The sequence below is a fragment of the Thermobia domestica genome, chromosome 14, assembly GCF_964235325.1.
Source record: "Thermobia domestica chromosome 14, izTheDome1.hap1.1, whole genome shotgun sequence".
Lineage (NCBI taxonomy): Eukaryota > Metazoa > Arthropoda > Insecta > Zygentoma > Lepismatidae > Thermobia > Thermobia domestica.
In genome coordinates, this window is record NC_137467.1 from 57,940,180 (window position 1) to 57,961,870 (window position 21,691).

The 21,691-nt window shown below is 36.2% G+C and overlaps 1 protein-coding gene across 1 annotated transcript in view; it reads left to right on the top strand.

Annotated features, from left to right (window-relative positions):
• LOC145669684 (uncharacterized) overlaps positions 1-21,691 on the top strand; it is an 824,581-nt gene that overhangs the window by 307,529 nt on the left and 495,361 nt on the right. Inside the window, exon 3 of the mRNA XM_081737956.1 lies at positions 6,345-6,406. The gene's annotated coding sequence lies outside the window, so the exon portion shown is untranslated. The remainder of the gene's footprint in view (positions 1-6,344; positions 6,407-21,691) is intronic.

Here is a 21,691-nt window from a genome sequence, read left to right on the forward strand (position 1 = left end):
AAGAATGGGGACAGGAAGAGAAATTACCCTTTAGGAATATTAATATAATTTGTTACCACATAAAATTGGATATCACTTATTCTCACTTGGTTTGTGTCCATAATTACTTCTAGTCAATACGATTTTGTTATTTTTTAAATTATTATTTCTAAATCTTTATTATTTCCTTTTTATTGTATAAGCTGTTATAGCACGGCCAACAAGAGATGGTCTCTGACGTTTCTTACCACATGCAGTGGGACATTGCAGCCCCTACTTTGATACCAGTGTTACTATCCACGATCACTCTGTCTTATACCATTAATTAAATTGCCATTACAGTTGCACCGAAAAAAACCTTGACACGCGAGTAGTGGCAATGTCACTACGAGCTGTCAGAGACGTTCTCTTACTGGACGCACTATAGTAAAAGGTACAGGCCATATCTCACTGAACTTTCCCGCTCCAGTGTCTCCTCAAATAGAATTATTATCAATTGTGGCCAGGATATATATATATATATATATATATATATATATATATATATATATATATATATATATATATAGATTTAAGAAACGAGTTCGTTGATCGAGATTATATTCAAACCACAAGTGGTAAAAAGTAACCATTTCTGGTTTGAACGTTCATTACTATAGAGTAAAGACGGTAATAGATTGCAAAAAGCGGTTTACTGCAATCGATTAAGCATCCCAAGAGTATATTTCCTCTCTGTTATTAAAACCGGAAGTGATAGAAATTCAATACAACTTTCCTCTCTGTTATTAACACTCTATTAAAACCGGAAGTGATAGAAATTCAATACAACTTTTGGTTTCAATATTAATCAATGGGTGCATAGAACAAAAACGATAAGAGATGGAGAGAAACTTTTTTTTTAATCGGTTTAATATTCTGAGAATAGATACAATGTTTTTTCTTATCGCTCTATTCAAACTGGAAGTGCCGTAAATCAACCACTACGGTTTTAACGTTTTACCGCTGTATAGCAGGGATAAAAGTGGATCTGGAAAGGTAGAGGGACGCATGACGTTATGCCGTCCTCTGTGCCTATCTTTGCCCATTGTATTTTTAGGAAGTGGAGGGATGCCATATATATTTTCGGGAAGTGGGGGAACGGCGTCCCCTGCGTTCTCCTCACTTTTACTCCCTGCTATAGAGCAAAAACAATCGGTCATATTGTAGCGAGAAGCTGTTTTCTGCAAGTAATTAAGCATCCTAAGAATATGTTTCATATTTTCCGTTTTCAGTATTCATTAAGAAAATATCACGCCATACAAACTAAACCTCGTTTACGTTATGTACACTTGACACTGCTACTATACTCCGCGCTATCCGAATTGGCGTATGGCATCAGCCAATAAGCTCGTAATGCGCTGTTACTAAACCTTTAAGGAGGAATCGAATCATTCGTAATTGTCCACAAATTCAAACAAAATCAATTACGAATGATTAGATTCTTCCTTAAAGGTTTAGTAACAGCGCACTGCGAATTATTGGCTGATGCCGAACGCCAATTCTAGTGACGCGGAGTATAGTTGATATTCATTATAAGTTTCAAGATAGTCACTAAAATTCAAGAAAGTAGTGAGAAGGGTAGTGAAAACCCGTAAGTAGTAATTCATTTCTTATAGTTCGGCTTGTTCTTTCAGATTTCGTTTCTCCTTTTAACAATGGAAAACGTATCACTTGAACTTTTTATCCTTCTATTTTTATTTAATCATCTAACTTGGATCGTGGCAACCCTTCGTGAAATACCAAGAGACCAAGGCAGCCATTAAAACTTGATATCGCCACACTTCGACCATAAAGTTCACGATCAACAGAGCTTATATATAAATGACTAAATGCTTTTCACGTGGCGAGCCTCTCTGACATTTATTCCCCCTCTTTAAACACGTTTAATGGCGGTCCCTTATCATTGTAATTTTCATTGCAAAAAATAACACAAGAAATACTAGAGTTGGTTATAATTTGGTTAATGACATCCAACGTCTGAAATATTATAGTACTCTTACTGACCTTTCTGTATGGATTCTGTTTTCAGTATAAAAGGTGCAGAAAAAAATATATTTGTTTCTTTCATGAGTTGAGTGATCTCGTAAATATTGGAGGCAGAAAGAATACTTCTGAAGATGTACTTCGGCGTATGCCCAGTTATTACAACATATGTCATCTTTACAGCTACATGTGGTAATGGAATGGAAACAAATCACCGATACTCAAGATTGTAGCACAACCATGGCGCGAATTCCGGCGGATGAAGGGGACATGCCCCCTCCAATCTTAGAACTGAGGGAACTGTCCCCCCAATAACCCGATTTGAAATGTGTTTTGGGGGAGAAATTGATGATTTGTGTCCGATTACCACAAGGGAAAGTGAGATGAAATTGATGTACCCCAGAATAAGCCTCGAATCTGCCCGCCTCCCAATGTTGAAGAAAACTCTGCTCCCCTGATCCTTTATGAAGTTGAAAATCAATGCTGTCAAATATTTTGAACGTCGGTTAAAACAATATGGGAACGGTCTTACCCCCCCACCCCCCCGATAGATTTGCGCCGCTGATCACAACAGGTTCTTGCTATCACTAAACTCCGGAAATTTTGAACCAGGCCGTGAAGAACTTTCATTTCATTTCATTAAATCAATGACAAGTCTATTACAAAACAACCGGATCATATCGCATGCTTGCTCTGCTCATGTACAGTACATATAGAAGCCTTTGGTATGCATATTCAGGAAAGTTGAACGATCGACTATTTCTACGACATACCGTGTAAAATGGTCTTTATGTTGTTATTAAACGAAAAAAAAAAGTAAAAATAGGCTTTAACACATTCCGTCGGCAAACTATTAAATGTCATCCCGTTATGATTTATCGTTCCGTTCATGTAATTGTGCAATTATTATTTCCTTTGGCGGAAGAAGAAGCCCTTCAACTGATCACAGACATACACATGTCAGCTTCAAGGTGTTAATTACAGAACGGAACCAATAATAGTCGCTAAATTGCTAACTTTCACTTGCTTAGCAACATTTTTTTTTAAATGACAGGTAATAATACAATGGCTTGTCTTTCCGTGTCTGTGTGTTCTGTCTATTTCACTCTGACAGACACTGGAACTGATTTGAAATTTCAGTAATGCAAACAAGAGAAATTGTAATGTGTAATTACCTAGTACGGAATTATTATATAAGTGTTTTTGTATTTTAATAGCCCTATCCTTGTAATACACTGTCGTTCTATTTACAATAAAATTGATTGAGTTGATTTTTAGTTTAGCGTCCCTTTCAGCAGCGAGGCTATATGAGACGTGGACCTACCGAGTAACGTGGAATCTGAACCACATGAGCTACAATAAAATTCATCTATTCAAGTGGATGATTTAATTTATTGGTTTGATGTTGTATGCAATCTTTTTAATATGGTACACTTAGTAGACTAAATAAGACCAGGGCAGCGTTTCTCAAACAATTTTCAAGTGGGGCCTATTCTTATTACCCATAATGTTCACGCACTACCCTACTTTTGTTCTTCTTTGAAAGCAAATTTATCATTTTTTTTTTACCTTGAGCATACGTTAATACCAGTATAACTATATTTTAAAAAGATATTAATTAAAATTTCTTTAATTTTGAATTGGTATTAATAGAAGAAAAAAACATATTAATTTTTATTTAAATAATTGAAAAGTGTCGGTATTATTTTGTAGCAGGGGTGCATCCACGGAGGTCCACCGGGTCCATATCCCTCCAAAACTTCTTAACTCAACATACATTTGTACACTGTCAATAAAATTATACTTGTTTAACAGGAAAATGATTGATATAGCATGAAAATTTGATCTTACACTTCATATGTACTCCTTCTCGTATAAATCAATATAGTTCTATCATTTTTTTCTGAAATTATGTGGAAGTATTTGACAATTACTTATTGTCTTTTCTGGTGCAGAATAATGCCCGTTGAATACTACATATAGACACAGTGGCTTGTAGTATTGGACCCAAGGATTTTTATAAAATAGAGGATCTGCCTATACTTATGTTCATCATATGAACTCAATGAAGCCAAAAAAACAACCGAGCATCGTCTGAGTCGGCACATCTGATTGGCTACTCTCGTTTCCGCCATAATTGTTGACTCGGAACATTGCGATCTTAGTGGCTCGGAGTGGGCAGAGTAGGTGTGGCGAAGCGGTGACGTATGGCTTCACGATTTTGTTGTATGGGCAAATCCTGTATTTTATAACATCCTTGATTGGACCCCTTCCAAAGCTTAGACTCCTCCTAACAAAAAAATTCTAAGTGCGCACTTGTTTTATACGTAGGTAGTAACGCATCTATATAAGCTACGATAATTTGTGTAAACATTGTCTTATTAAATTGTGTAGTCAATTGTTTGTGCCGTGTAGCTAATCTATACCTGTCTCTGAAATTCTCAGTTCTAGTATGTGATGCATAATTCACTTGAATTCATTTTTCTTCTTTCTGGGCTAATGTTCAATTGAAGAGGACCATAAAATAGTGATTCCAACCTTTTTTGACTGACGACACACTTTTCTGAACACACACTACAGCGCGTTATTTGATTCTTTTATTAAAATGATATAAATTAAAATAGTATAACATTTCTATAAAGTGCTGACTCTTTGTAGTTTGTGAAGATTCTTGCTACTGCTAGATGCGTTGACTGGTACAATCTGCCTGAAAATTCATTTTAACTAATTATTTAATTGTTTCATGATTTCTAAATTCTAAAATTTCGCAATACACCCTATGGAACTGCGCGATACATTGTTGGGAACCACTGCCATAAGAGCATTCATACCTTGAGACTCTTTTGTAGTCTACGAACCATAGTTTGAGAAACACTGGCTAAGGACACTTTTTAATCTTGCATAACTTGGTCTGATATTTGCCGAATTAATAAGTCTATTGTAATATTATTAAAGCGAATCCTTATATTACAAAATAGTTTAATTTCATAAATTTTATTTCCATGTATTACTAAGTATCTTGTGTAAATTATTACTATATATTCAAGAATGTCGATAAAATAATAAATAATAATAAATGAATATTTATTAACAATACATAACTAAAGGGAAATATGATTCGTATGTAGCTTCAGTACAGAGATCGTACCAATATGTTTGTTATGAGTTATCGACCAAGATGATTGCCTATTGAGCACAATCTTGCTCAGTGTTGAAAAGGAACGTAAACTCCACAGTAATAAACTAGGCATATATGAGTCCGCCAGAAAAATGTATATACTGTTTGAGAAAAAAAACTATATATCATCTTTCTTAATTACATTTAATTATTGTTCAGACATGTCCTACAAACCTTCGAGTAAGCATATGTTTACTTTAGATCTCAAGATGTTGGTCGTTAGCAGCCAAACACCTAACAGAACGACGAGCGGTCGTTGCCGCTACAGCAGTCAATGTATCAATGGAGACTGATGCACATGCCTCTGTAATCTTCTGGCGAATGTTCTCAAGCGTACGCAGTTTACTTCTATGTTCATCATCTTTCACAGTTCCCGACAAGAAGTCAATGAGGGTAAGATCTGGCGAACGCGGAGGGAACTCAATGGGGCCTCTTCGTCCAAGCCAATGTCCCTGCAGGTTGTCATCCAGGAAAGCTCGTACTTCTATGTGGTAGTGAGGTGGGGCCCCATACTGTTGGTAGAAGACTTCATCATCTCTATAAAGCACATGTACACCAAATAGAATTAGTGTATGTAACATTTGCATGTACGCTTCTCCAGTAACAGTACCATTAAAGAAGAAGATCCTATCAAACCCCGACGTGTAAGTCCACACCAGAAAGTAACCCCCGGTAGATTGACTATCTTATCAACATGCGCCTCAATCTTGCCAGCAATGCGTTTGATTGTTAGGCGGATTGGTGGTTCAGTATCAAACTCCCCTCTCCACTGACGCTGCACTTCGATGGCATTTCCAAACCTGATAAAACAAAAACTTCAAAACATACTTACGCTGCTCGAACGTTAAGCGTGCTCCTGCCATTTTCTTATCTTATTAACCGTGCTGACAGTACCAACATCTGTTGAGCGAAAAACCGTATTACAACATAATTTTTTACTAAAACAATTAACAATGCCGACATCTGTTGGGCGAAAAACCATACTAAAACATACTTAAATTTCAGAACAATTGTCAAGTTCAGAAACCTGATACAGGATGACAAAGAGTATATACGTTTTTCTGGCGGACATTATTTCAGTTGGTAAAATTTTGATATGTGTGTAATTACTGTGTAATTAAGCACTTTACACAGGTAAAGATATCTTTCCTTATTTATATTCCAGGGATTTTTTACTACGGTTAATAGTGCTGTTACTTAGGATTGTTCTATTGACGTTACTGCAAGGTAAGTACTGATATTTTGTATATCTGTTGTCAATCTAGTACCGCAGTTAAAATGAAGAATAATATACAGAGTGTCTGTAAAGTGTTTACCAAAAATTTGTTGCCAAGAAAATGTTTACAGCTCTATGATTTGTAGCAAAGAAAGGACAAACTCCTAAAGCTTTTGTTGTAATGCCAATACACATTGTCATGTGCGCCCTCTGTCGCTCTTAGTACATCTACGTATAAACGAGTACTCGTATATTATATGGTTTCTCTCTGTGTTGTGCAAAACATTTTTCGGTTGCAGTAGCAATAGCGTTCGTTGTTCTTAACAAGATCGGGTTCATGTGTTGCTTAAAATCTGTCCTTATTAACTCCATAGAAAAATGTACATATTGGTATAGGACCCACTTGATGCGAAACTGTTTTTGTGTGGGCCCTTTTGATGCGAAACCCTTTTGTATTGGGCCATTTTGACCCGAACCCTTTTGTCGCGGGAGCGATTTGACTCGTGCATTCTGGCCTCCCTTTTTTTCGTCTGAGCCCTTCTGACGTGACGTGGTAAACATTTTTTTATCCGAAAACTATTTTGTCACTTCTCATATGTTACCGATTAAGTAGGAACAATACACAGTGAAAGTGAGAAGCAATTTCATTCAGTTACTTTGTATGTAACGGAATGTCTAAAATTAATAGTTGCCATATTTCTTGCACTTGTGTGTTGTTATTGTTAATCAGTAATAAAAGAAAACCACGCCTTTACTATAAAATACATTTTACTTTGCAGGATTTTTCATTCCATTCACTAGAACTTCCACTAGTCACAATCAAAGTGTGATTGTGTTGAGTGAAATAAGCTGCGAAATAAAAAGTATTGTGTGGCTAGTAATGTACTTTTTCAGAACTGACTTTTTATTGTCTTAGATTAGGTTCGGTTAAGGCATGGTATATTATTTCCAGAATAACTCCTAAGAAATTTCTCTTTCCTAGAAATTACTTATATTTTACTGCCAATACGTTCGTCGTTGTTGATGTGTATACTAGCGAAATTTTGTTTTATTGAGCATATAGTGAGGTACGATCCATATCTTCGAAAGAATCGAAAGAATTACAGCCTGTACAGTGGTAGGAAGATGAAAATTAGATCTTTCATTTTTAAGATGTCAACGCTTTAACCACACTGGAATACCTTGTCTCGTGAGATCAGCAAAGTGAAGCAATGCTGAATTTGGTCAAATCAAAGGTAGATGACCGTTCGTACTCACCCGATGTCGGTGTCCACTCAGTGCCATGAGAACAATTTGGGAGCTAAATGAAAGGGAAAAAGTAGCAAATTCCGTTGTGCTGTCCACACATCACCCTAAAGGCACGATTGTCACAAGTCGCCCGGTAGGCCCTGGTCTCCCAAGTTCTGTTGCTGTAGGAATTTAATATTTTTTTTTCTTTTTTAGAAGAAATTTTAAGACATTGGATCACCGCGAACAATTTAGCGACCTTGAATCTTAATATTCAGTAAAGTGCGGACAGAAAGTGGAAATGTTCGGTGTTTCATCCTGTTCCACCAAATTCTTTTTATGATGCCCTTATTTTGAATTTGTATTCGACTTGTTTACATGAAATCATGGGAAAAATCGAATAACGTGAAATCACCTCAGATATGTTATGCTATGTAGGCTTTGGGATCAATACATATATATAATATACGATATCTGATTAAAAAATAACGAGACTGGTGGTGTTAAAAGTACAGTTTATTGTCGCAGGCTTAAAAAGTACCTAGATTCTTCAAAATACTTCCCTCCCGTCTTTATACATATTTGCAGATGAAGTTACCATTTTTGGAAGCAGTTGTCGAAATCTCCAGGTGTGGTCTTGATTCCACTGTTGTTTTCTGCTTCACCTCTTTCACAGTATGAAAATGAGTTCCCTTGAGGGGGACTTCAATTTCGGAAAAAGAAAAATCTTACCGTGCCAAGTCCGGCGAATATGGTGGGTGTTCCGACACTGGAGTGTTTTTAACTGCCAGAAACTACTTAACGTTCAAAGTAGCACGCGAGGAAGCATTATCGTGATACACAATCTATTCACTGTTCTTCCTCTAGAATATTCTTTTCTCACGCGTTCTCGCAGCTTCATCAAAACCTGCTGATAATACTGCCTATTCACTGTCTGACCTGATGGTATTCATTCAGTCAGGAGCAGGGCATTGATATGAAAGAACACAGTGAACATCACCTTCACTTTCGATTTGCTTTTGCGTAATTTTTCCATTCGCTGTGATAGGGAGTTTTCCAGTACATGGGTTGCCTTTCGTTTTAGGATCATACTGGAACATCCACGTCTCGTAACCAGCGTCAATTTTCGTCCATTCTGTCACTGCGCATGTGCTTCCAGAAGTCCTTCTGCTCCTGCGTGAGATTTCTTGGTATCATTTTATCGCAAACTTGGCGTATGTTCATTGGTCGTGCAGCATTAGAAGGCAGATTGTTTAGTGATGCCCATTATGTCTCTTATCATTCCAATGCTAAATTTGCAATCTTTCTTGATAATGGAAGTCACTTTTGCAACATTTCCCTTTGTTGTTGCTGTGACAAGATGATCCGGTCTTTTATCATCATCAACGTTCTCGCGTCTATCGCTGCCACTCAAATACTCACATACGTGACATCATGTTATTATCATACACATCCTGCAACAATTTTACACACTTATTCGGTGATTTCTTTAATTTCACAGGAAATTTCAAGTTAATGTGCTGCTTAATTTTCTCATTTGCCATTTTTCCGGCAACACGATTGCAACCTTTCTCTTTAATCGCTGCTTACAGACTAAATCCGACTGAGAGCGGCAACTTATGTATATTATTGTCTTCTTGGTTCAAAGTTGGTCTTGTCTATGGTTCAAAGTTGCTTTGCGCACATGCGCTTCGCACTACTCTACGTATACTATTATTATTTTATTTTTAGCCAAGCATCGTATATTAGTGGTACGTTTTAAGGGAAGTTACAAATTTAAATTTTAACGTTTCATGTTTCCTAATGTATTCATTCTTTCTAATAGTTGTATTAGTAATTTTGGAAGGTTTTGTAACTTTGTGGCTATATGGTAGAGCCTCACCTGAATATATGTATGATATACCATGTCGTTAGACACGATGATTTCTCGTCCATTGTGTGCTTCAGAGATAAAAGCATTGATCTTCTCTGTTTGAATTATATTGACGAAAAAAATCTGTTTTATTGTAAAAACGAAACAGTTTAGTAAACGTTAACTTCAAATGAATTTTATGAGGTTTCCAAAATGTAAATGTCTTTCCGGGCCACCAGCCCTTCTGGTAACCCTCGAGACAGACAGAGAGAAAGAGAGAGAGAGAGAGAGGAATTTTCCAAGTGCGGTGACTGCAGTACATTGCTAGCAGTTTACTTCTTCCACTTGAGTTAAAGAACCACGAGGCGAAAGGCTTGGTTAATCCATATGCAATTTAAATTAACCTTTCTTCAGCGGTCAGTGTCTTGTTTCTTGTTGACCTGCCCCTAAAAAAGTCTTCAACATCTGGTGAAGTATTACAACTAGATCTGAAGTAGACATTCGCCTTCAGAAGTTTGCAGAGAACAAGACGGTCTCCATTAATGTAAACGAATAGAAATGACACATCCATGCACTCGTTTTGTCTTGTTAAGAATGTACCACTTTTATCAGAGTGCTTTTTTTTTTTGTGTGTGTGTGTGTGTCTTAGATGAAACAACACACGTACCTGCAGATAACGACGAAATGTAAAATTGGGCTTTGACCCTTGACTGTATCCGTATATAATTTAGTTTTCGTGAATTGCATAGGGATATGAAACGAATTTATTAATAATGTCAAAACTAAGGTTACCTGAAATCTGGTTTCATCCGGGCAAGTCCTCAATTTCGGACCATAAAAATGATTTCGGGCAAGTTTTTAAGAAAATGGAGAACAGTATTCTTTTTCGGGGAGCACAGACATTATGCCAAGGGACAGTGTTTGGGCCATTTGAAGTCTGCAGTGTTGCCATGTCTTTAGTACTTGAAGAAAGTGGGAGGAAACGGGAAAACCTCAAGAAAATCCCCCACACGCTATTTGTCCACCACAAAGCTCACCTGGCGCGAGCTGGTATCAAACCAAGGACCCCATGCACCAGAGGTGAACGCTCTATCACTGAGCCACTACGGCCCAAGAAGTAGTAATACGTGCATATATATATTAATATTCCGAAAAGTGGCCATAAAAAGCTGGACATTTGGACAAAATGGATGTGACAGTGCTGAACCTTAAGGTGTTGAATGATAAATGAATCGAAAAATTGTAGCACAAATCGCTGAATTATTTTGTATGAAAAATTGGTATCTACAGAAAATCTTGCTTGCACATGTTTTGTATTCTGTATCTACTAAATTAGCCGTACCTGTGATATATATGTGTTGAACCAAGAGGAGAGCTATAGGTATTGGAGCACTGCGTACGTCGTTTGACTTGTGTTTCCGTACCAAAAGACGTAAAATAGGATTTGTGGGAGGCATTTTATTTTGAACCTTAGCTGCTGTTGGTCTCGGGAAATATTTATTACCTTTGAAGAGGCGTCGTAGTAAATCTCCGGAAGGCCGTGAACTGCAATGGAAATCAATAAGCGGAGGAGAGAAGAAGAAGCCAAAGACTTTACTTTTCTTCTGAAGAAGTCTGTGCACGCATTGTTGCGTGCTTGAGATGTTTCGAAGCGTTTCAAGGTGTATTGGATCGATTAAAGCATACCTATTTGTAACGCTAACCGAAAAAGTAAGGAAAACTGGACTCAATGCGGAATAATGTGTTGAAGTAACAATTTCCATAGTTTTTTTTTTTACTTTGTAATTTCCTAATTTTTAAGGAGTTTCATTTATCAAAACTCCTTTATACAGGGTGGTGCAGAGCCAACTGACATATTTTAAAGTTAAATATTGCGGAGGCACGATAGCTTGGAGTAGGTTGCGGATGGGGAATTGGAATAGGATAGGACGCCATTTCATAAGAACACTGTAAGAGTTACAATAGCTTTGGAGCCATATCAGTTAACCACGAAAAGTTGTCTGAAGAATCGTTGCTCTTTAAGAGGCCCCATCACGGCGAAATTAAAATACCACTAATTTTATAGTAATTAGGTGATATCTTTTAAATATATAAAAGATAATTGAAATGTGGAACAAGAGCGCCGTAGGCAATATTATTTTACATGATATACTGTTATAACGACTCACTTATCTGCTTTCGATTTCGAGGCATTTAGAAAATCGGCATTTATTTTCGCGTTTTTAAATGGCTGCAAACGGAAAGCTACTAGGTGACTCGTGATAACGGTGCCTCACGCAAAATAATATCTGGTGTAGTAAAAAGTAATCAATTATTTTGACATTACATTTAAGGCTTGACTTACCATAGAATGATCCGATTTAGGTCACATATGCGCCGTTTTGTTCGATAGCGTGTTGCCATTTGGAAGGTAATATCATGATGCCTCTCTCATAGAAGCCCTTGTCCCTAGTGGGAAAAAATTGAGACAGTCGATTTTCACATGCTTCTCTTGAAGCGACTTTTTCACCAGCAGACATGTTCGCCATGGACAGGAACAGATGGCAATCACTCGGCGCCAGGTCCGGACTATAAGGTGGATGCATAAGAACCTCCCAACCAAGCTCCCGGAGCTTCTGGCGAGTCACTATCGATGTGTGTGGCCTGGCGTTATCCTGGTGGACAACGTTCTATTTGAGAAACTATAATTTTGTGTTGGGATGGCAACACTGCTTGTGTAACACTACTGCCGTCTTTTTAGTCACGTGTACTCCTCCTGCAGGTATCAGGTTACCTACATATATTTTTCATTGTCTGCATTTTCCGGCGTTTTTGAGGTACAACTCGACACAGCCTCACCCGCTCACTGCTTGGTATATGTATTATACATAGCGGGTATACAAGGCATTTCCGCACCGAGTGACCATTTTCACGACAATTAGCGATCCACAATTAGTCAGGGTACCAATTCTCATAAATATCTAGCTGTCACGGTTCGTATATGTTCCTTGTGAGAAATAACTGTATCATGAAAGTCTGATAGAAGATACTGTGTAAGGAAAAAGAGGGAAAGAACGAAAAAGGTTACAGTTGTCAGATGGTATTAACATAGGAAATTCCTACGTGAAGACGAATAAGTTAACTGAAGACCGTGGTCAACGGAAGCTTCTCAGTTTTCGACAAGTGATCTTTCGACAGAATACCTATGATGATATATGTATAAAACTCAATAATTTCTATGCAAATGTTAGTTTGTTATTCTGCTCTATATGCAAATGGTACCAAGTTCACAACATAGTCTCTACACAAATGTTATCGTTCATTCGTTTAATTGAAATTATATTTGTGCTTCGACATTTACACCAGGTACAAGTTTCAAAATCTATAAAACCATTGCATTGTGGTCAATGTTCCATCACAAATTGTTAAATCACTTGAGGTGTCAATTCATGCGTGAACTACGTACTCTTAATGTTCATAAATTGACACATATTGTCCATACGTGTATATATGTATTTTGAAGTAGTGATAAATTGCATTACTCGGCAATAATGTCATCCTGGATGTTTCACCACATTCACTTCCTTTCATGCATAACCTTCACACAGAATGCTTCTGTGCATTTTATTGTGTTTAAATCCAATAAAATTGTTGCTCATATCCTTGACAAGAAATATACAAACTAATTCCAACTGTTTGTGATATATATTTCAGACCTTGTAATTTTGATGTATATTACTTAGATACAGCACTTTTATATACTAATAAAATGTTAATTGTATGCTTTAAATAATTGATCCTAATGTATTCTACATTTTATACTTTTTTTAAAATATACTTACTCGAACTGAACATTCACAGTTCGGGTAAGGCATCTACGTATCAACTGGTTCGATTTCCGGTCAGGGCAGGAAACTTTGCTCTACCTTCGTTCTAACTTCTAATACGACTCTGCGGCGCGGTGGCTCATTGGTAGAGCGTTCACCTCCGGTGCTTGGGGTCCCTGGTTCGATCCCAGCCAGCGCCATGTAGACTTTGTGGTGGACAAACACCGTGCTCGTGGGTTTTCTCGGGGTTCTCCTGTTTCCTCCCACTTTCTTCTTTCCACCATTTCACTCATCATCACCCTCTCCTTTAGCCTAACCGGAACAATCGTGGTAAAACTTAAAGATTTCATTTTTTTTTCTAATACGACTCTGAGCAGTGACTCCGCTGGATTTTTTTTTCAAAGAGCTGTTAGGCAAAAATCTATTTCAGGAGAGGAAGGGAGGAGGGCAAAAGTTTGACACACAAGCGGAGTACCGCATACAATCACACTTTGATGCTCGCATGCAGATAATATATCATTGTAAGACAAGGGTTAACTGCGCACATATTTTTATTCACTGTAGTAAATAAACTGTAGTACTATAGTACCTAAAGGATGGCCCTAAAGTAGATATACAGTTAGGTACTATTCGGCTCATGGCATTTCATACAATTTACGTATTGTTATCCATACAGGTATTAATTTAGTTGCTTTATATTGTTCTTAAGTTGTTTTGACTTTTATCTCAAGCTCCGAACATACCGAAACAAATAAACGTATTATCTTAATAAACTAAAATGCCATACTTGATCAATACAGGGCTGTAGACCTACTTTTGGGCCATTCTGCATATAAAAGAAATGAAAGTGGCTTTGTTTGTAACTCTTGAACCACCCGACCGATCTCGATCAAATTTTCAACATAGGTGAGGTTCAGGCCTGGGATGGTTTTCACTTTAACGGAAGAACATAGGGGAAGGGAGGGGAAGATATACAAAAAGATCGAAAATGACCGATATTAGTGTCGAATCCATAGTTTTCGGGGTTGCTGAGATGAACATTGACTCTTCACGTAGTTTAAGTAAGAGGAGCGGGCCGCGGTGGCTCACTGGTAGAGTGTTCACCTCTGGTGCTTGGGGTTCCGGGTTCGACTCGAGCCCCCGCCAAATGAACTTTGTGGTGGACAAACACCGAGTGCGTGGGTTTTCGTGGGGTTTCCCGTTTCCTCCCACTTTCTTCATTCCACTATTTCTCATCATCACCGTCTCCTTTAGCCTAGCCGGCATAACCGTGGGACGTAAAACTCAAAAATTTCATTTCATTTCATTATAAACAAGAGAAGAGCCTACTTTTCAGGTGGAATGAGCTTTCCTTTATTTGAAACGATATAACTCTTTTCATTATGTTGTGTAGTAAATATACGCCTATACTTTAAAGAAAAATGGGGGATACACTTTCTAAATTCTTTTTTACCAATAGATAGTTAATACATTGAAATTTAATAAATTTAAGTGTGTGTGCTTCCCAGTTGCAATGTACAAACCTGTAGACACTAAAAAAAAGTTCATGAAGCAGAAGCTGTGAAAGATATATTCGTCCTTGTCATCCCCTTCCATAAATTTCTGGCTACTTGCCTGCATATCACCAAATCAAAATGCCTCTAATAGTTGCCCATAAGTTTCGTGTGCTATAAACAGCTCCAAGGAGTGTAGTTGAGCAGAATTGAATTTACTGAGAGAAATCCTGAGTACTTCATCATATGAAAAGAATGAACTAAAGTTTTTTTTTTATTATTATATAAGTTAGTAAGTGCTATACTGTGTTATATTCACAAGTTTACAACTTCGTGTAGAGATACCTGGAAGCTGGTGTGATTTTTTTTTTTTTTTTTTTTAATGAAATATATTCTGTTGCATAACTACCGCAGGAAAGCTGAGTATCACGTTGATTCTGTATCTGACATTGAAGTATCATGGTAGTGGTTGAACGAAGTTTTCAATGTATTCCTCGTCTCCATGGTAACGGGTCTTTTAATCAAGCACATTATATTCCACGTGAGTTTGTGTTTGTGAAAGGTTAAAGCAGCCGTTTCTGTATCATGTTCTCTATTCTGAATAATATCTTATCTCTGTTCCTGAAGCAGCGCTTTTTCAACTGAAAATACGTTTTTCTCCTAGACGAAGGAACATTTTCTTCAAACATCACTCAACCGCCGTAACTTAGATTTTTTCTGGGGGGGTGGAGGCAAGCATTAATACGCATATTTGGGCCCCTAGAAAAAGCTGTTTTTCTAATTCTTGGGCCTCCTCTTTCCATCTTTCTCTTACTCTTTCTGTGGGCCCTCCCGCACTGCAAGGTCTGAGTTACGCCCCAGGGCCCGTTCCATACATGACAAATTAATTAATATTGACAAATCTTAAAGTCATACGAATAAATATTGTTTCTAGGACCCCTAATATCAGACATTTTTTACTGAAATGGGCTCACGACTCAGTTTTGTTGTATTTACCTTTTATGTGCTGTTTTGTTTATGTGATGTGGGGAACCTGTTTGATGCTTCATTTATGATTACATGTTCATAAAGAAAATCTTGTCTTGAAATGGGCCCCACGAACGACGGGGAGCTTCCCTGGGGGGCAGTTGCCCCCCACAAGTTACGGCTCTGACTCAATCTCAGCCTCGCATCACATTGGTCCCTTAAATTTCAGCTTAGTATAACCATAGGTCAGAAGTGATTGATTTTTGTCTTCTTCAATAATCAAAACTAATCTGCCATTTGTGAGTACCATAAGGATGTAGGTAACATTAAAAATCCAAATTGATAACATAATAAATTAATCAAATAAATAAAGTTTGGGGTTATAGTAAAAATTCAGGGAGAATTTAGTGAAAGAAATAACTTTTTCAAAATTTTATTAAATCAATGATTGTTTCAAGTGCATGCAATATTCTAAGTCCGGGCACGAAATGTAATTTTGCTATAATAATAATAATAATAATAATAATAATAATAATAATAATAATAATAATAGGGTACTACTATAGTATGTGTGTCACTGTTCAGAGTATTGTTTCATTATTGGGGTGTTGTTTTTGCTCAGCACTGTTAGCGGATATGTTTGTCACCGCTAGAAGATAATCTATAATAGATACATCCTACTTCTTAACAGTAATAATTTCATTTATTTACTTTATATATAAACACATCAACAATTAAAAACATGTTCTAGCAGATTTAAAAAAAAGCATAATAAAACTTATTGGCATGACGACATAGTTTTAGCACCGTATTTTTCCTGATTTTCGCCCTCCCAAAAAAAACTTCAATTTTGAATTTTACCTATATAATATAGGGTAACCCAAAAGTAGGTATACAGTCTCGTACTGATCAACTCATTGTTTTTTATATCATTTCTTATTGTTATCAAACAGGTAGACCTAGTTTCTTTATTATTTTTTCTTAATGAATGTCTTTTTATTTATACAGTGTGTCCGTAAAGTTGCGCAACCCAAAGTTTGATTGCCTATATCTTTTGATTTAAGAATGATAAAGACCTGAGACTTGAAACAAATTTAAGCATGTTCTATATAGATATTTTGGAGATCGTGACCAATGCTGGAACTTATAATGATTTTGTGTACTAACGAAAGTAATTACTGTAAATGTTAAAAAAAAAAGTGCAAAATGAAGAAAATCAATATTCAATTGCAGAAAACTGATTTCCTGTGGGTGAATTCCTATGTATATGCAGAATACGCATCAGCATTTATCCATTGGTGCGAAAATGTGACAAGGTTGATGTAGTGTTGCGTGTTTCTTGACAAAAACGCGGCCCCTGGCAACACTGTTCTCGTAAAATTACTGCAGCAGGTGTATTTTAGGTTAATGATAAGTAGTGAGAATTTACACATAATTGATGAAATGAATTTTTATTTTAAAAAATTTGCGATATCGGTAAGGACCTCAGAAATATTGGGCAACACTCTTGAAAATGTATTATTCATATGTACGCTTCAGGTTCGGAATATGCTTTTGTAATTTGAAACCCCTCGCAACAAAAGTGTAGCCATCAAATTGGAAAAGTTCAGTCAAAATTTCTTAAGTATTTGATATGCAAGGTAACTGGAATTTATCTATCCCTCACTTGAAAACTGTAGTACACTGATAGACAATTTTAATATTCACTCATTAGAACAAAGGCATAATATTGCCGATCTGGTATTCGCCCAAAAACTAGTTCAAAATGAATTCGATTGTTCACACTTTATATCAACATTTAAACAACTTCTATGTTCCTTCAGTTATAACTAGAGCTAATAATACAAGTTTCTTCTGTTGCAAAAAGTCGAGGACCAACGTATAATACTGAAGTGGCCAATGTGAAGAGTATATTCTGTCTGTAACAAATTGTGTCAAAAAACATGGTAAAATTTATATATGTATAATGTCCAGTAAGACATTAAAAAAAACTGTTCTAAAATGTATTGTAATATTTCAACACACTAATTGGGCATCTACCTGTTGTCTTGAGTAATAAATAAATAAATAATTAGTGAGGGTATACTTAAGAATCAGTTTCGTCTGAATAGATGGAATAATTCTCGTACATCAATTTTTTAGGTTTACGAAAAACAAAGGTGTAGTTTTTTCCCACTTTGTCAAAAACTATGCAATGAAGATTTACACTAATCCATATTATTTTGTTCGCCCTAATTAGAGCAGTCGATTGGTTTATGTCTTATTTTGGGCAGTGTTTATATATATATATATATATATATATATATATATATATATATATATATATATATATATATATATAACGTTAACACTATTGTAGAATTTTCGGCGTGCATTGTATCTTCTTTTAATTTCCATAATTTTCGATGAAAAACACCCTAATTACAAGTGATGACTATGCTAATATTGACACAAATTACTAGAAATTACTAGAATTCCCTAATTCCTTTACGCAAATAAACGTCAAACATACGTACAATGTTTTCTTGTACTAAGTACCTCAGCTCCAAGCCCAAACTATTCCAGAAGCTGTGGTCTATGAGAGTATTTGTTCTTTCTCTGTTTGGATAGTACAACGTCTATATTTGATCTTCATGTTAACTGTCCTAGTATAACAGTATCTAACAATGTATGTTATTTGCTTTTATGGTTATGTACGTATGTATGTATGTATGTCTACGATATCATCTCAAAAAGTTATACTTGTAAGGAAAAACTGTAGTCAGCTCTCTTCAATGAGAAGTAAGTTTACGTGTCATAGGGTCCCTAGACTTGTACGCGTATGTGACGCTTTGCAAGTGACTTTCGGAAGCTATATAGGAAGTAGAAAGAAAATAAATGAAACTAGTAAATTTCCCTGTAGCGGGGGAAAAAAATTGTCCTTCATTGGATTTTAGCAAATTTAAATTATCAATACAAACTGCACATACTTCCCTTAACAAGTTTGTTAAGCCCAAACCCGAAATTTGGTGGTCAATAACTCTGGGACTAAAGGTTTCTGCTTTACCAAACTTGAATGAAATATCGTGGTGTACAGGCCTTTGGTTCTTGAGTCATTTACCATCACATTTGGGGTTTGGTTTTAAGAAATCCAAACCCCCAACTTCGATGCCAAACTACTCTCGAGAGCCAAAGATCTTCACATCATATTATTTCATATGCGAACTAAGCTCATAAAAGGTCTATAGCTGTCAAAATTAGTCAAGATTACATGAGTTCCATTCATCACTCTAATGATTTCTTTTTCTTGTGAAAATTGATTCCTATTCATCACATGTAGCGATTTCTTTTTCTTGTGAAAATTTGATTACCATTCATCACGTCTAGTGATTTCTTTTTCTTGTGATAATTTGATTACTATTCATCACGTCTAGTGATTTCTTTTTCTTGTGAAAATTTTATTACTATTCATCACGTCTAGTGATTTCTTTTTCTTGTAAAAATTTGATTACCATTTATCAGTTTAGTGATTTCGTTTTCTTGTGAAAATTTGATTACTATTCATCACGTCTAGTGATTTCTTTTTCTTGTGAAAATTTGATTACTATTCATCACATATAGTAATTTAATTTTCTTGTAAAAATTTGATTGCCATTTATCAGTCTAGTGATTTCTTTTTCTTGTGAAAATTTGATTACGCCCAAACATCAACTTTGATGCTCAACATCTCGAAAACCAACGACTCCAACTTGATCTTATCTAACATGGTGATAGACTTTAATGAGCTTAGTAATTATATTAATTATGTTATGTAGGTTTGAGATGTGGACTTAGTAAATAATTATATCCAAACCCCAACTTTGATGACCTATAGCTCAAGAATCAAGTCCAAACTCCAACTTTGATGGCCTATAACTCAAGAACTAATCCAAACCTCTACTTCGATGGCTTATAGCTCAAGAAATAAGTCCAAACCCCAAGTTTGATGGCCTATAGCTCAAGAACAGTCCAAACCCGAAGTTTAATGGCCTATAGCTTAAGAACTAAGACTAAATCCCAACGTTAATGACCTATAACTCAAGAATTAAGTCCAAACCCCAATTTCGATTGCCTATAGCACAAGAACTAAGTCCAAACTCCAATTTTGATTGCCTATACCTCAACAACTGAGTCCAAAACCCAACTTTGATGGCCTATAACTCACGTACTAAATATTCTGCATGCCATAATATGTAATATACTTACTCAACTGACAAAAGTCTATCACCGTGCTAAATTTGGTCTAAAATCGAATGAGTTCCATCAATCGTTCTCTAGTGAAATTTCTTGCTTTCACTGAATCCAAACTCAATTTTGATGGGCGATAACTCGAGAACCAAAGGTCTACTACCGTCAGGGACGAACACAGGGGAGACCTGGGAGTTTGGAACATTCCTTCCCGAAATTCCAGCTTTTAAGTAAATTTAGTCTAATTTTAGGGGTGATTTTGCAAATTTTAATATAATTTATAGTCATATTGAATTTGAATTCCCCGAAATAAATTCCTGCATACGTTCCTGACCACCGTACCAAATTTGGTCAGCATCGGTTGAGTTTTATCGATCACGACTCATTGGAATTTCTTGTTTTCATTAAATTCAAATTCAAATTTGGCCAATCATAATATCTCATAATGTGTGGTCAAATGTGTACGAAGCTCATCAACACCAACCACCATGCCAGTTTGGTCAAGATCAGATGGTTTTATCGATCGCAATTTAGTGAAATCTCTTCATTTCACTAAGTTCAAATCAAAATTTGGTGGTCAATAACTCAAGAACCAATATGTATTTAAACTACACGCAGTCTATTACCACGCCAAATTTGGTCAAGATCGAATTAGTATCGTCGATGACATGCTATATAAAATATCCTTTTACTAATCTAACTGCCAGTTTGGTGGTCAATAACTCAGGTACCAAGGACCTACACATCTTTTGTATACTTCGTTTATCCTGTCATCTCCCTAAACTTCGTCAAAATTGGATGAGTTCCATTAATTATGTCTTAGTGAAATTTCTTGATTTCACGATCTGTATACCATATTATTTCATAATATACTCGAATAAATAAATAAATAAATGTGTACGAAGATTGTCAACGTGTAGATCATGCCAAATACCTTTGATAAAGTGGATACTTTCAAATATCTAGGATCAATATTAACAGACGAAAATCATATTCACGAAGAAATTAAATGTCAACTAAAAGCAGGGAATTCGTGTTACTATTCGGTTCAAAATCTCTTATCGTCCGAATCCTCTCGAGAAATTTGAAGCTTAAAATATACAAAGCGATAATCATGCCTGTTGTTCTGTATGGTTGCGAAACATGGTCGCTTACTCTGAGGGAAGAACGTAGACTGAAAGTATTTAAGAACAAGATCCTGAGACAAATATTCGGACCCAAAAGGAACGGGAATGGGGAATGGCAGAAACTTCATAACGAGGAACTACATAGTTTATACAGTTTACCCAACATTGTTAGGGTCGTCAAGTCTAGGAGACTTAGGTGGGCAGGTCATGTAGCTAGAATGGAAGAAAGTAGAAACGCTTTCAAAGTCTTGACTGGAAGACCAATCGAAAAACGACCATTAGGAAGACCTAGGCGCAGATGGGAGGACAATATTAAGATGGATCTCGCAGAGATAAGAATACAAAGTAGAAAGTGGATCCAATTGGTTAAGGATAGAAGTCAGTGGAGAGCTTGTGTGTTCGCGGTATTGAATCCCCGGGTTTGATAGGCCCTAGAGTTAGTTAGTTAGTTATTTAGTAGATCATGCCAAATTTAATCAAAATTGATTTATTGAAATTTCTTAATTTCACTAAGTTTAAATTTAAAACCAAATTTGATGGTTAATAAGTCGAGAACCAGTGGTATGTATACTATAATATTTTATATGTGCACTGAGCTCATCAAAATTCTAACATCATG